This window comes from Pleurodeles waltl, chromosome 4_2 (genome assembly GCF_031143425.1).
Source record: "Pleurodeles waltl isolate 20211129_DDA chromosome 4_2, aPleWal1.hap1.20221129, whole genome shotgun sequence".
In the NCBI taxonomy this organism is placed as follows: domain Eukaryota; kingdom Metazoa; phylum Chordata; class Amphibia; order Caudata; family Salamandridae; genus Pleurodeles; species Pleurodeles waltl.
This window is the reverse complement of record NC_090443.1, coordinates 679,613,872-679,626,374: the sequence shown is the minus strand read 5'-3', so window position 1 is coordinate 679,626,374 and position 12,503 is coordinate 679,613,872. Positions and strand designations below refer to the sequence as shown.

Here is a 12,503-nt window from a genome sequence, read left to right as displayed (position 1 = left end):
TCTGTGGCTCCCTCACAGTGAACTTTACTCATTGCTTTAGACTTAAGAAGGTAACTTTTCAGTGAAACTAACTTGGTCCTTGTATTCGGCCCACACTCCATCACGGTTGGCCTAAACTTATCTATTTCACCCGACCAGATAACTGTGGTTCTACTGAGTGGATTTTTGTCATTTTGATTTCAAACAACTTATTCAATTTTACTTTATTAATCTAAATCGGTGTTGGGGATTTCTTGTGTGTGTTTTCACTTCATTCCTGTTTGTGTAATGCATATAAAGTTTACATGTTGCCTCTAAGTTAAGCTTGACTGCTATTGTACTAAGCTACCAGTGGGTTAAGCACAGGTTAAATTAGTGGCTTTTTATGGTGCACCCTGACAAGGATTGTAGCTGTTGTTTGAGAAGGGCTTACGCCTCCCTCAACAAACAACTCAATTTCTCACAGCAGTGAATTTCATTTCAAGATAGCGTAGACAAAGGAGTTACAGTCTCTTTCTAGTATTAGATTTGGATGATGAGGGATGTCTCTAATAACATGCTGGATTTCATTCCAGAAGATAATATTCCCAGGGGTAGGAGTGTAAAGTTTGAGAGCAGAGATCCAACCCCTGTTCTTATCTGATGTCATAAAGCTATGATGCTTTGAAGTCTTAATGAAGGAACATTGAACATCATTCTTCTTGTAATCTGCTTGTGGGAAGATGATGTATTCCACCCAATTTATTTTCAATCATTGAGGTGGGTTTCTTGTGTGATGATCACGATAGCAACTATTTTTTTAACTGTGAAAAAAAATTCTGACTCTTGATTAAATTACTAATTCCTTCCTCCTTCCATAAAATGCATTTGATAAACATTACATATTAGAGGAAAGGAGCTGAATAAAAAATTATAAACTGATTGAGCCAACAGGCCTTTGTGTAAAACACATGGGTTGGTTAAGACCAGTGATGGAAGGACATTTTCTAACAAGTAGCAACCAATATACTAACCATTGTATGCTTTCTGGGTCATGTGTAAAAGTTTGCCTAGGAGGCTGTAGATGCACTAAAGAAGAGTGGGGATGGTGCTCCCATCTTGTAACTGATCACTTGTGAGTACTATTGGGAAGTTTTGTAGTTCTTGCGGTTAGTCATATATTTTAGTTTCATCTTATTATGTAATTTTGTAGTGCCAACGATTTATTATTACATAACTAATGTAGTTTTTTTTTATTGAGGGTCTCATGTTGGAAAATGTATTTTTCCTTGCTCCAACTGCTTTGCTAGATCTTGTAAGGAAAAGACTTGTTTACCACACCATGGGGTATTCTTTTCTTTACCTGGTGCTTCTATGTTCATAGTGGCCCGAGGAAACTTAAGAAACTAAGGGCCAGATGTATGATTCTGGCCCATTGCGATTCGGTAATTGCGATTTTTAAGAAATCGCTATTACCGACTCGCAAAGGGCCATGTATAACATTTGCGAATCGGTAATAGCGATTTCTTAAAAATCGCAAATGCAATTACCGAATCGCAAATTGCGATACTGGCCCCATTCTGAACCAGAAATCGCAATTTTGGAAATGCAAAAGGCCAGGGTGCTGGGGGCCTAAGGCCCCCTCTCATGCAACCCAATTTTTTTTTTTAACATGTAAAGTACACACATGCCAAAAGGGCATGTGTGCTTTACATGTTACATTTAAAAATGCAGTTTTACTGCATTTTTAAATTTTGCACCAGGTTACCACCTGGTTGCAGACCATGATATTTTGCATGTGCAAAATACCATTCTGCGAAAAATCGCAATTTGCGATTTTTTGCAGAATTGCCTTGTGACCTGGATTTTGCGAATCGCAAATTGCGATTCGCAAAATCCAGGTCGCAATGCAAAAAATCGCAATTTTTGCGATTTCTATTTTGTGGTCTGCGAATGCCTTTGATGCATTGCAGACTACTATTTTGCACTCGCAAACAGCCGATTTTGCTGTTTGCGAGTGCAACATTTTTTGATACATCTGGCCCTAAATGATGATCCATTTAGGTTTGTTTATGTTTGAAGGTTGAGGTGGTGAGCCTAGTTTTAGGGTTCATTGAATGTGAAGAACTTCAATAGAAGGAATATTTAGCAGCCTTGGCAATAGGATGTTTAAGATGGAAAGTGTGTGGTTTCTTCAAGAAAGCAATGTAGTCTTATATTATGTCTTCTGCAATCATTCTCTATGTCTTCCCGAACTTGGTAAGACTGTGTAATTCGAAATTAAGTTCTCAGACTTTAACATTTAAAATTCCCCATTCTGTTAATGTCATATGTTTTCTTTTTCATGTTGTCAAGCTTCTCTTGGCTTCATGGGTGGAAGTGGGTCATATTTTGTATTTCGTGTTGTTTGTGTCTTTATTGATTGCAGGGCAAAGCTTGCAGATGGAAAGAAAGCATGATCATTCATTTTCATTATTTTATGCCTTAGACCATGCCTCTGATTTGCAACAGTGGCTGCACTGGTTGTAAATTGTAATAATATAGTGTATTTGTAGTGAACATTTGATTTGTCTGTAATAGCTTATATGGTCGTGCCCTTACTTGCTGTGGCAACAATTGTTTAGAGCATAGCGAACTATTTACATTGCCCTTTCTTGCTTAATGCTGCCTTATACGGTTTCTAATTGTAGCCTTAAGAGCAATGTTTAGTGTGATGTTCAATGTGGTCTAAAATATGATCATTAAAGCAGTTTTAATATGGTCTTCATTGCAGTTTTTAATGCAGCTTTTAATACGGCCCTAAATGTAGTCTCTAATCAAGTCTTGCAGTCATAAAATGTCTTTAATGCAGCCTCACAAACTTTAAAGCCGTAAGTCTTTAATGCAGCACGTCTTGTTGCAGCATGTCTTTAATGCAGAAATCTTTAATGGAGCCTTACCTGTGGCCTAAAGTGTGTTCTTGAGTGCAGCCTTGAATTTCGACTTAATTGAGCTTTAATGCACGGTTTAGTATTTATGGGCTGTACTCACTGTGAGATGGATGGAGTTCCTCTGTAGGGTGCAATGGTGGGCAGCAAGGTGATCTGCAGCACTTCAGTCAGCCCCTTTCCATGTTCCATTCAGCTTTCCTCTGTCTTACTGTTAATAGGACATGCAGAGGACTTTCGGGGGAACCACAGCAATCCACAGTGAGCCACGGTGAGTTTCGAAGTTTGAAGTACAGCTGGTGATGGCACTGGCTACAGCTCTCACCGGGTGATGATCCCTCAGTACACTTCCTTATTGAATGCTTCTTCATTTCCTCCTTTGCTGTTCGCAATACTCTGGTATGCAAGAAACAGCAGAAGATGTCCTTCTGTGGAAAAGGTTCGGGCCACAAGGGTCAACATTTCATACCAAAGATGCAGCACGGCAGCGCTGCAATGGCAAGTAGGTCATGGAGGGAGGCGCTTACTTTCAAAGATTAAAAAGTCCGTAGGCTACTCTTACACCTCCAGTGGTACACTGTAACACTCAGTGTTTATCAGCATGGCACCATTGACTATCATTTTCACTTTGTGCTTCTTGGCGCTTCTCCTGTTGATTTTGTTTTAATCTATTTTCATAAATTAAGCCTGTCTGGTCTGTGCCATGGTTACCAGGGGATGAGCTCAAGTTAACTTTGTGTCTTTGAGGGTTCACACTGATGAAGATTTTGATTATTCCTTGAGGTAGGTTGACACCTGGTCCAAATAATAATACAATGTCTTTTAGTGTCCCACCCTTAAAATACTATGCATGATGCCTTGTGGGCTACAAGTCCGATCTAGGGGTGACTTAATAATGTGTACAAGGAAGGTCTTTACCTGTCAGAAAGCTTTATTTTGACATTTCCCACTGCAGGTTTTACACTGCAGCAGTCAGACTACATAGGTTCGCCCTGTACCCTTGTTTGAACTGAACCTGTGGTGGATGGCACATAAGGTGCTACAATCTACAGGTTGCATTAAATTTCCAGACCCTGGAGGCGCTTTCTGCGCAGTACACTAGTTACTTACAGGCAAGATAAATATTCTAGTTAGGAAAAGGTGAATTTCACTGTGTTTAAAGGGGGGCATAGTCACTGTACTTCTAGTTAGCAAGGGTAAAGTACGCAGACTTCTAAGGCTAGCAAAGCAGAGAAGCCACAAATAGCTAGAGGTATGTCATGCAAAAGATGGTCATTTAATACACACCCCATGGATTTCAGGTCATCAGATCTATTATAATGTGTGTAGTTGACATGAGTATAAGCGAGGCTGTGTGTTAGATCTTTATTGTACTACTTCTTACTCCTCCTTTGTTTGTGTACTATGAACAATACCCACAAACAGCCAGATGCTTCAGCCAATTTTATACTTGAATACATTAATTTCTCCAATTTATATCAAATGTTCATGTATCCACCTTGATTGCACAAGTTTAGGGGGCAATTGGAGCACAACATTTTCATGGCTACTTCTCCAGTCAGAGTCTGTTATTGTTTGTAAAAATAATGAAAACCCGTCGTAGCTTTGCTGAGAGTGAGATCCATGTTCCTTTTTCTTTAATTTCCAGGAAATGGTCACCTAAGCTTCGTTTTACATGTTCAATTCCACAAAAAGAAGATTTTTTTTCAGGAATGTAAAGATATTATTACCAGCTAACTGGAAACCAGCAAATTACCAGAAATCAAAATATGAGACGTATGAGAAGGTGAGAATGAGAATTAAAACATAACTTGTATAAAGTACTACCTGTAATGTTCAGATAAATACAAATAAAAGGCATGATCACTAGAAATATATTTGACAATAATCATACTTACGAGAGTATGTGGTTACAAATAGGCCACTGGGAGCCCTATTGAATATATGGTACACTGTCCCGGTCTGCACCACAGAACACCTTTATCTGGCTGTGCCGGACTCACGGTGGAGCAGTGCACCATATTTCAACAAATACGGTGTTCCCGTTGCTGGTCCAAATCCACATCAGCACCTGGAGCAGTGCATTAGTGAAAACTGGACCAGCAGTTTGAAGTTGCTAGTCTCCCTTTTGTGGAACCCTGCTTCCCCTTGAGGGGAGTGTCTTGCTCCTTCATATGAAAAATATAGTAAGGTTGGACACATGGACAATAAAAGTAGAATATGTAGTGTGAAATTAAACACACCAATAATCAGTTAGCCATTTGTTGCAAAAAGGTATCAGAATCAATTCTATGTAAATCATATTTTAAAGGTTTTATTTCAGAATGCTGAATTCTTCTCTGTAATGAACTCTAGAGCCCACAAAATAAATATGTTCCCATAACGTTCTATACTCTTCCCTCCTCTATCCCTCTTTTATCCTATTAAATCCAGCTAAGAGACTCAGATGTCTATCACTCGAATTAAAAATGTGTTTCCTTATACTAATCGTCCACTAATCTATTTTGGGTTCCTCATCTCCTCATCAGAGTTTATAAGCAATATATAAATACAATTACAATAAATATCTCATTTGTGATGATCATTCTTCATTTTTAGTAAAACATTATAAAAACAAAAAAACAGTTCAACCTTTGTTGTTTAAATTTCAGCTTTAATGATACCCATGACCTTTCTTTTATCTTACAAGAAAAACAAAAAATGAGGCAACCCAGTATTCCTGGGAACCTGCCTGGGAACCTGGGTGTCATAAACAATGACCCATTAGTAATCACTTAGTGATAATTAATAGTTTCTTAGGGCAGGCCAAATAATGTACACTTTTTGGTCTCCCCTAAAAAACTGTTCATTATTACTAAGTGATATCGAAGGGAGCACAATTAACTATATTGTCTTCCTTTTATCTTTGCTGCTGGCTCTGGTAGCAAGCATTATGATGTCACAATTCAACTGTACAACTGTAATAAAGTATTACAGCTGAGCAGCTATGTTGTTTTCTTACTATAGGTGATTACAGACGTCAAAACTCAACGCTAATCATAAAATTAGAAACATGTTTTATACAGGGATTGCATCTATGTATTTATTGTTATTATTAGTATTATTATTAGTATTATTATTGCTAATAATAATCATAATAATAATCAATAATAATAAAAATAACAACAATAATAATAATAATAATAATTATTATTATTATCTTAATGTAGGTATTCAGTGAATGTGCATGAAACCTAAAGTGTTGTTGTTTATGTGCTCATGATGTTGATGTCGTAAGTAAAACAAAAGTAACACCTAAAGAAAGAAAGAGGTGGAATGCTCAGAAGCGCTGACTAACCTGCCTCCAGTTGAAGCAGACAGGTATCCTGACATTCAGAGGGCTACCACTCTGACACTTTATGTGATCGGCATTTGTACAGCGCACATTCTGCCTTTAGCTTGGCCTTGTAGCACTGCCTGCGGTATGCTGTTAGTGCAGCCTTGCAGCGCTCTTGGTTGTCTGGGATGCTGTCCTTGCCATTTCATCACAGGCACGAGCCTGAAACTGTCTATATTAATACATTTAAAGCGTTTGTTATATGGTGTGTGGTGTGACTCGTTTGTTCACAGGTTTATTTTTGGTTTAACGTGGACAAGTCATCCATGACGTTAGCGGACACTTTGCAGGTAGTGATTTTTAAATCGAAGATCTGTAGATGTGTGAAACTGGTGTCAGAAAACGTGGCAGGAGTAATTTACCAATTGCTTGCTTGACTCGTTGATAGTTTGCCTGTTGCCCAGAGATTACAGGTAGTATGAGCTTGCTATTGCTTTGTGTACGGCGCGGCAAAAGCATATTTGAGTTGTGTTATATCCATCAGAACTAGTCTGTTGGGTATTCTGTCCCACACGCTGCGTATTCCATTAGTTTGCTTGATGTGCCCAACTCATTTGTCTTGTAATTGCAGGCAAACATTATTGTAGCAGAACCTTTTCTAAAATATGGAGATGATCCATACACTTTGCACTATGGACGATGTGGAGAACGCGGGCGGTACATACATTTAACTCCGAATTTCCTACTGAAAGACAATTTGCTCCCTGTTTACGGATCACGAGGTAAGCTGTTGTATTTAGTTACTTGTGTTCACACTCACAGCACCTCACTCACGAAAGACAAGTATGCCACTGGATAATAATGTCACGGAGCGAGGTCCTAGGATTGCCTTCAGACACATGGAAATTGCTGTCCACAGGCAAGGGAATCGTGCAAGGAGGTGGCGGACCTTCAGTTCCATTGATGGTGTTTTGGGGCAGTGTATGAACTAGTAGGCTTCAATGAAATATCTGGAGAGGAAAATTGGGAATGTGACACTGTGTCACTAAGGTTCATTAAAAGTGAAAGTCAAGAAAGATCGCAGGTTGAAAGAACTGTACTAGCCAGATCTACCCTACTGAGGAATGTACACATGGAGTGCACCCTAAGCAGTTCAGGAGAGCAAGTGGTGATACAGTAGGGACTGGAGACTATATTAATTTGGGTCTAATGAGGTGATCAGTATTGACAACGGCTATTTGCCTTGTTTTGTGTTCTCCCTCATTATACCACATAAAGTAGCGCAGGGTTAATATTTTAGGTTCAGAGCTGCAAGAAAAGCTATCCGTGAACCTGCTGATGTGTTCAGATTTCACGAGTCTCTTCAGTTCTCAGTTGCTTAATCTGATACATGATGTTTAACCTGGTGGTCTACCTTGCATATGCCAGCAACAAATATTGGTATTTACAATGCATCAGATTACTTTTGTATGGATTCATGTCCATCATATCCTAGTGGAGACCATGACAAATCTCCCAAGCCTCAGTAAGCTGGATCCCAGCCTGTTGGCTTGTGGTAGCATCTGATAGCACGCAGTACCTGTCCTTTCCGGCCGCGTTTTCCTTATTGACAGGTCAAAGGGCTAAAAAGTGCACAGGTCTCTTGGGTGTAACTTTAAGATAGAGTGAGCTATTCATAACTAACAGAACGCAAGTACGTTCAATTTTTTAAGCATATGTGGCAATTAAGGTAGTAATAACCTGAGGGAACTCCAAGGTTCACGCAGATAAAAATCACTCATACTACTGCACTCTTTGCTCAGGACTGGGAAACACCAGAGGGCATTATATAAGATTCACACTACACAGTACTTAAACTGTGGTGCAGTCACTCTGCAAGTCACGTTAGATAGTCACAGGAAGATTAAAAGAAGGAAACAGACCTTGGTTGTACTCTATTTGAATACAAGTGTGATTGAGGCCATTATGTGGGTTTGTGAGGATTGGTTCGCTACATTTGAAAATTCAAGTTGCCTCTGAATATTCGGGACATTTAAGCCCTCTATTGGAAACCTTTAAGCCTCCATCCTATATATGTGATATGGGCAGTTTATACCAGGCAAACTGTAAAATGTGCCTCCACTGTGAGCGTTGCAGGAGTAGCTGGCTCCCACACACCCTCAGACCTATCCCACTGGACATGATATAAAATGAACAAAACAAAAAATACGAGCAAACAAACAGGCTTTCAAATCCACACATGTGATGTCAATGACACCTGATTAGTCAAATTAATCTGTTAAAATGTGTTTTTTGAATGAGGGGGTGAAGACCCCGCTGAAGCAACAACCACAGACCTTGTCAGGGTGAAGCACAAAGGTGACTTAATTAACCTGTGCTTAACCCACTGATAGCGTGGCACCAAGTAGTCAGGCTTAACTCTGTTAAGTATTTATGCAGTATATTAATAGTATTAAAGTGAATGCAAAACACAAGAAAAATCCCACACCACTTAATAAAAATAGAGTAAAATTTAATAAATTATATAACACTAAAGCAACAAAAATTCAATTAGTGGAACCGGAGTTATGACTTTTTACTAATTTTAGTATAAACTAGTGCATCAAAGTGCCAACCACAGGCATCTAGCCACGCAAAGCATAAATATAGGCTGACAGTGCTGGAGCGTGGTTTGGATACACAAATTGGATTGGGCTCTGTCTAGATTTATCTTGGGACTTCTATGAAATTTTGCGGATAATTTTCCGAGAAGGTAAAGTTCAGTGGAGCTGAGCAGTTGGCTGTGTCTGAGGGACAGTACATACATTTTAGAAAAATTAGTAGTTATATCTAGACTTTCCAAATAGGTCATGTGTCTATCGAGATTTTCAAAGCACTGGTAGTGCGAGCCATACAAACCACATTGTCTACTTATAAAAGTATTGGAATAAATATGACACCCAGCCTTATATGTCTTGTTTCACTTCCTTCCAGTATTCTGAACATTTACTGCACTTGCCATTTTTCACTTTGGCGGATAAATTAGAGTGTAATCTTTTTCTATGAAATATGTTATCAGGCTTAACCCCATGATGTTGAATATTGCCCAACGCCACCCCCTGTTAACACTATCAAAAAAAGAAGTAAAACTCATACATGCCAAAGAATACAACCCCCATAAAGCTACTACACATTTACTAGATATTAGGTGGAGATAAAGACATTGTTCTATGGTTCCTAGCCAGGGCTAAAGTTATCATGGCTTTCCAATAAGGTATCATTGGTGGCTGCCCATGTCTACATTCTACAGAAGAATCAATCAGGGAGAGCAGGCCATAGAATTTATCATCCTCCTTGGCACCTTCCTTATAAACTGCTGCAATGACAGACGTAGTCCAGGAACTGAGAATCTCATTAATATAGTCGAAATTTAAAACATTCACCCAAATGTTTGAAGAGGTACATTGAGACACCATCTGGCCCTAGAGCTTTTCCAGTTGGGCTATTATTCTGGACTTCAATTACTTTCTAAATGGTATTCATACTAATCTGTATATGTGAAAAATCAAGTTGAGCTGTTGTCCTTGCCACATGAACTTCATGCCTCTCTTAAAATGTTTTACCTATGACTCTGAAGTTAAATGAACATACACGCTAAAATTATCAGTACCTTCCAGAAGGGGATTTCCATGTATTATCCTTCAGAAGTGAGCTGTAACATTAGACATGCAGGCAATACTTTAACTCTCCCAAGCCCTATCTTGTATAACTATTTTATTCACCTTAATGAAACTCTCACTTTGTTTTCAATCCGAGGAATACAATTAAGGCAGATCTAATTTTATGGTTAGCCTTCTCACAGACCTTATCAGATCACTTGTTGTGCTCTCAAAACCACTTGCTTTAATGTGGAACACTGAGGTCACTTTTGTTTATCAGTGTGATAGACCAAAAGGCAATTAGGACCTCAGAAGACACAAATGTGCCTTGTAAACTTATCAAAACTTTGCTACATGAAGTTATTACTATGCTATTTCAGACAGCTTCAAAGTTAACAATTTTACAACAAACTTCTGCACATTCCTCTGATTGCTTTTGTAGAAAATCAGAATGTAATATGCAATCCAATATGGCTCTAGAAACAAGGTTGTAATCAATAGCGCTTGGCATCTGGTGAAATAAGTGGGAAGGAATTCCTGTCCTGAGAACTGACTTCATCATTATACAGATTCCATGTGGAGTTCAATTAAACAAACACTGGTTGATGATTCTTCTTGTAATGCTTAGGAGGGGAGACATACATACTAGAATGTTTTACTTCACCAATCCCAAATGAATCTAGCATCACATTATCAAGTTTTGTGTTAAAATTCCCTGAACATACTCATGAATACTTCTTTCTAGTTGTAGGCAGATCACTATAAATAAAGCAATCTAAAAATTTAGATAGTTTCAGATAATTAGGGTCTTTAGAATCAATAAAAATGAATTAAAATATTAAAAAATAACAAGTACCCAACATTGAATGCAGTTTATTGCCAAATCTGCAGTTCATCATTACCCGGGACCTATCTTTTACAATACAATTATGTTAATAATGTTAATTATGATAATGCAATCCAAATTAAGGAAAACGCCCCAATTGGCCCACGCAGATATGAGACTGTATATGAGGCATACACTTTGAAATGTGCACCATTAGTCACACAGATACCTTGAAAAAAAGACTACTTGGTACTGAGTGATGTAATAAAACCACTCATTATGTTAAAGGTTTTTGCACAATATATATGATGTTCCATAATTCTCAGTCTATGCAGTAATATTTACTACTAACATCAGGGGAGTCTATGAGATTAACACAACCCAGATCTGGCTCTTTATTTTTCTCAGAATCAACTTTAAATTCTAAATTATGGGATAATGATCAATCAAAATCATTAAATGACTCTAGTAGGGCAAATCTAGTGGTTGGCTAAATTTTACCAGAGCCTGAGACTCCTGATGAGAAAGCAGACACTATTAAAACTGATAGAAGTAACCCAAAGGGCAGCTTGAATAATGGTACTAACAGTAACTCCCTAAGATGTGTCAAAAGGTTGCCAACTAAAGGATGAATAGTACGATACAATCACTAAGGTTTTCCATGCTTGGGTTTCCTATCTGAAACATTCTTCTCACCATGATGATATTGCCATGACTAATATTATGTCTCTTATTAATTTTGGAGGGATTGCTAATTCAGTAAACAAACTTGTTTTTTAGTTGCAGGTGAATGTCCTTTTGAGGGCTGTTCAATGAGGTAAACAGTTTAACACTATTGGGGCAAGATTTTCATGATCAGTTCTTGTAGCCTGTGCATCACTAGTTATAGAAGCAGAAAACACAGGGTCATCAGCACTTCGGAGTTCATATAAGAGATGGCTAAGCGACTGCACATGATTTGCCTCCAGGATGGAAGTTGCTGGCTTAAGATGCAATGTGTCAATTTGAGTAGTTTAACAATGAGTCTTAACATGTCGATTCACCAAGCAAGTTACAGTAGAAAAATTTTCTTTAGCAAACAATTGTACCCAACATGGAATCTAGCAGGCAGACAAATTTTGCCAATAAAGACATCTACATCAGTGCAAAGATTACTTTCTTTCCAAAGTCTCTTTTCATTAGAGTAAGCATATGTAGTTGCCTTATTTCTAAGACTGTCCTTAATAGTATGTGGTAGAGGAGAGTGAAGTTGTCTGAAAGTGCTGCCTCTAGTTTAGTAATCTCGTCTGTAATTGTAACAATGTTTCCATTTAGAGTCTTGTTGTTTATGGGTTTAGCACATCAATCAAGTTCAGTGACACCGAATGCCATATTGCAATCTATACCTTGTATGGCATTTATACAAAAGACAGTGTCCTCAATTTCATTTTTTAAGACCTCTACCACTTGTTCTAAAACATTGTGAAGAGTACCGGATGAGAAGCACTTTTAAACCTGCAGAGGAATTTGATGGCTATACAACTATTCCTTATAATGAAGGTGTACAAGACCAAAGGACGGGGCCCAGTGCAGACTCCTCTGCCTCTGATGGACCTTGGACTGGCCCCCTCTTGGCTTGGGCATCAACCTGGTGCATCTGGTGAGCCTCCTGCACTACAAGAGTAATGGTCCACCTAAACTAGGCCTAAAAAGATCATTGTCTTCCACAAGGATTTTGCCATCTGGCTACTAGGTGGCGCTAATGTGGGCCCGGTGAGGCCCTGCCTGTAGACCTGTCCAAGACAATAGGCTCTCCAGCACACTGGACGCATTGCTCCAAATTATGTTCCAGTCCTAGT

General features: G+C 38.6%; 1 pseudogene; it reads left to right on the top strand.

The window, feature by feature from the left end:
* The window catches only part of LOC138293925 (calcium-activated chloride channel regulator 3A-1-like), a 312,631-nt pseudogene that overhangs the window by 36,495 nt on the left and 263,633 nt on the right, over positions 1-12,503 (top strand).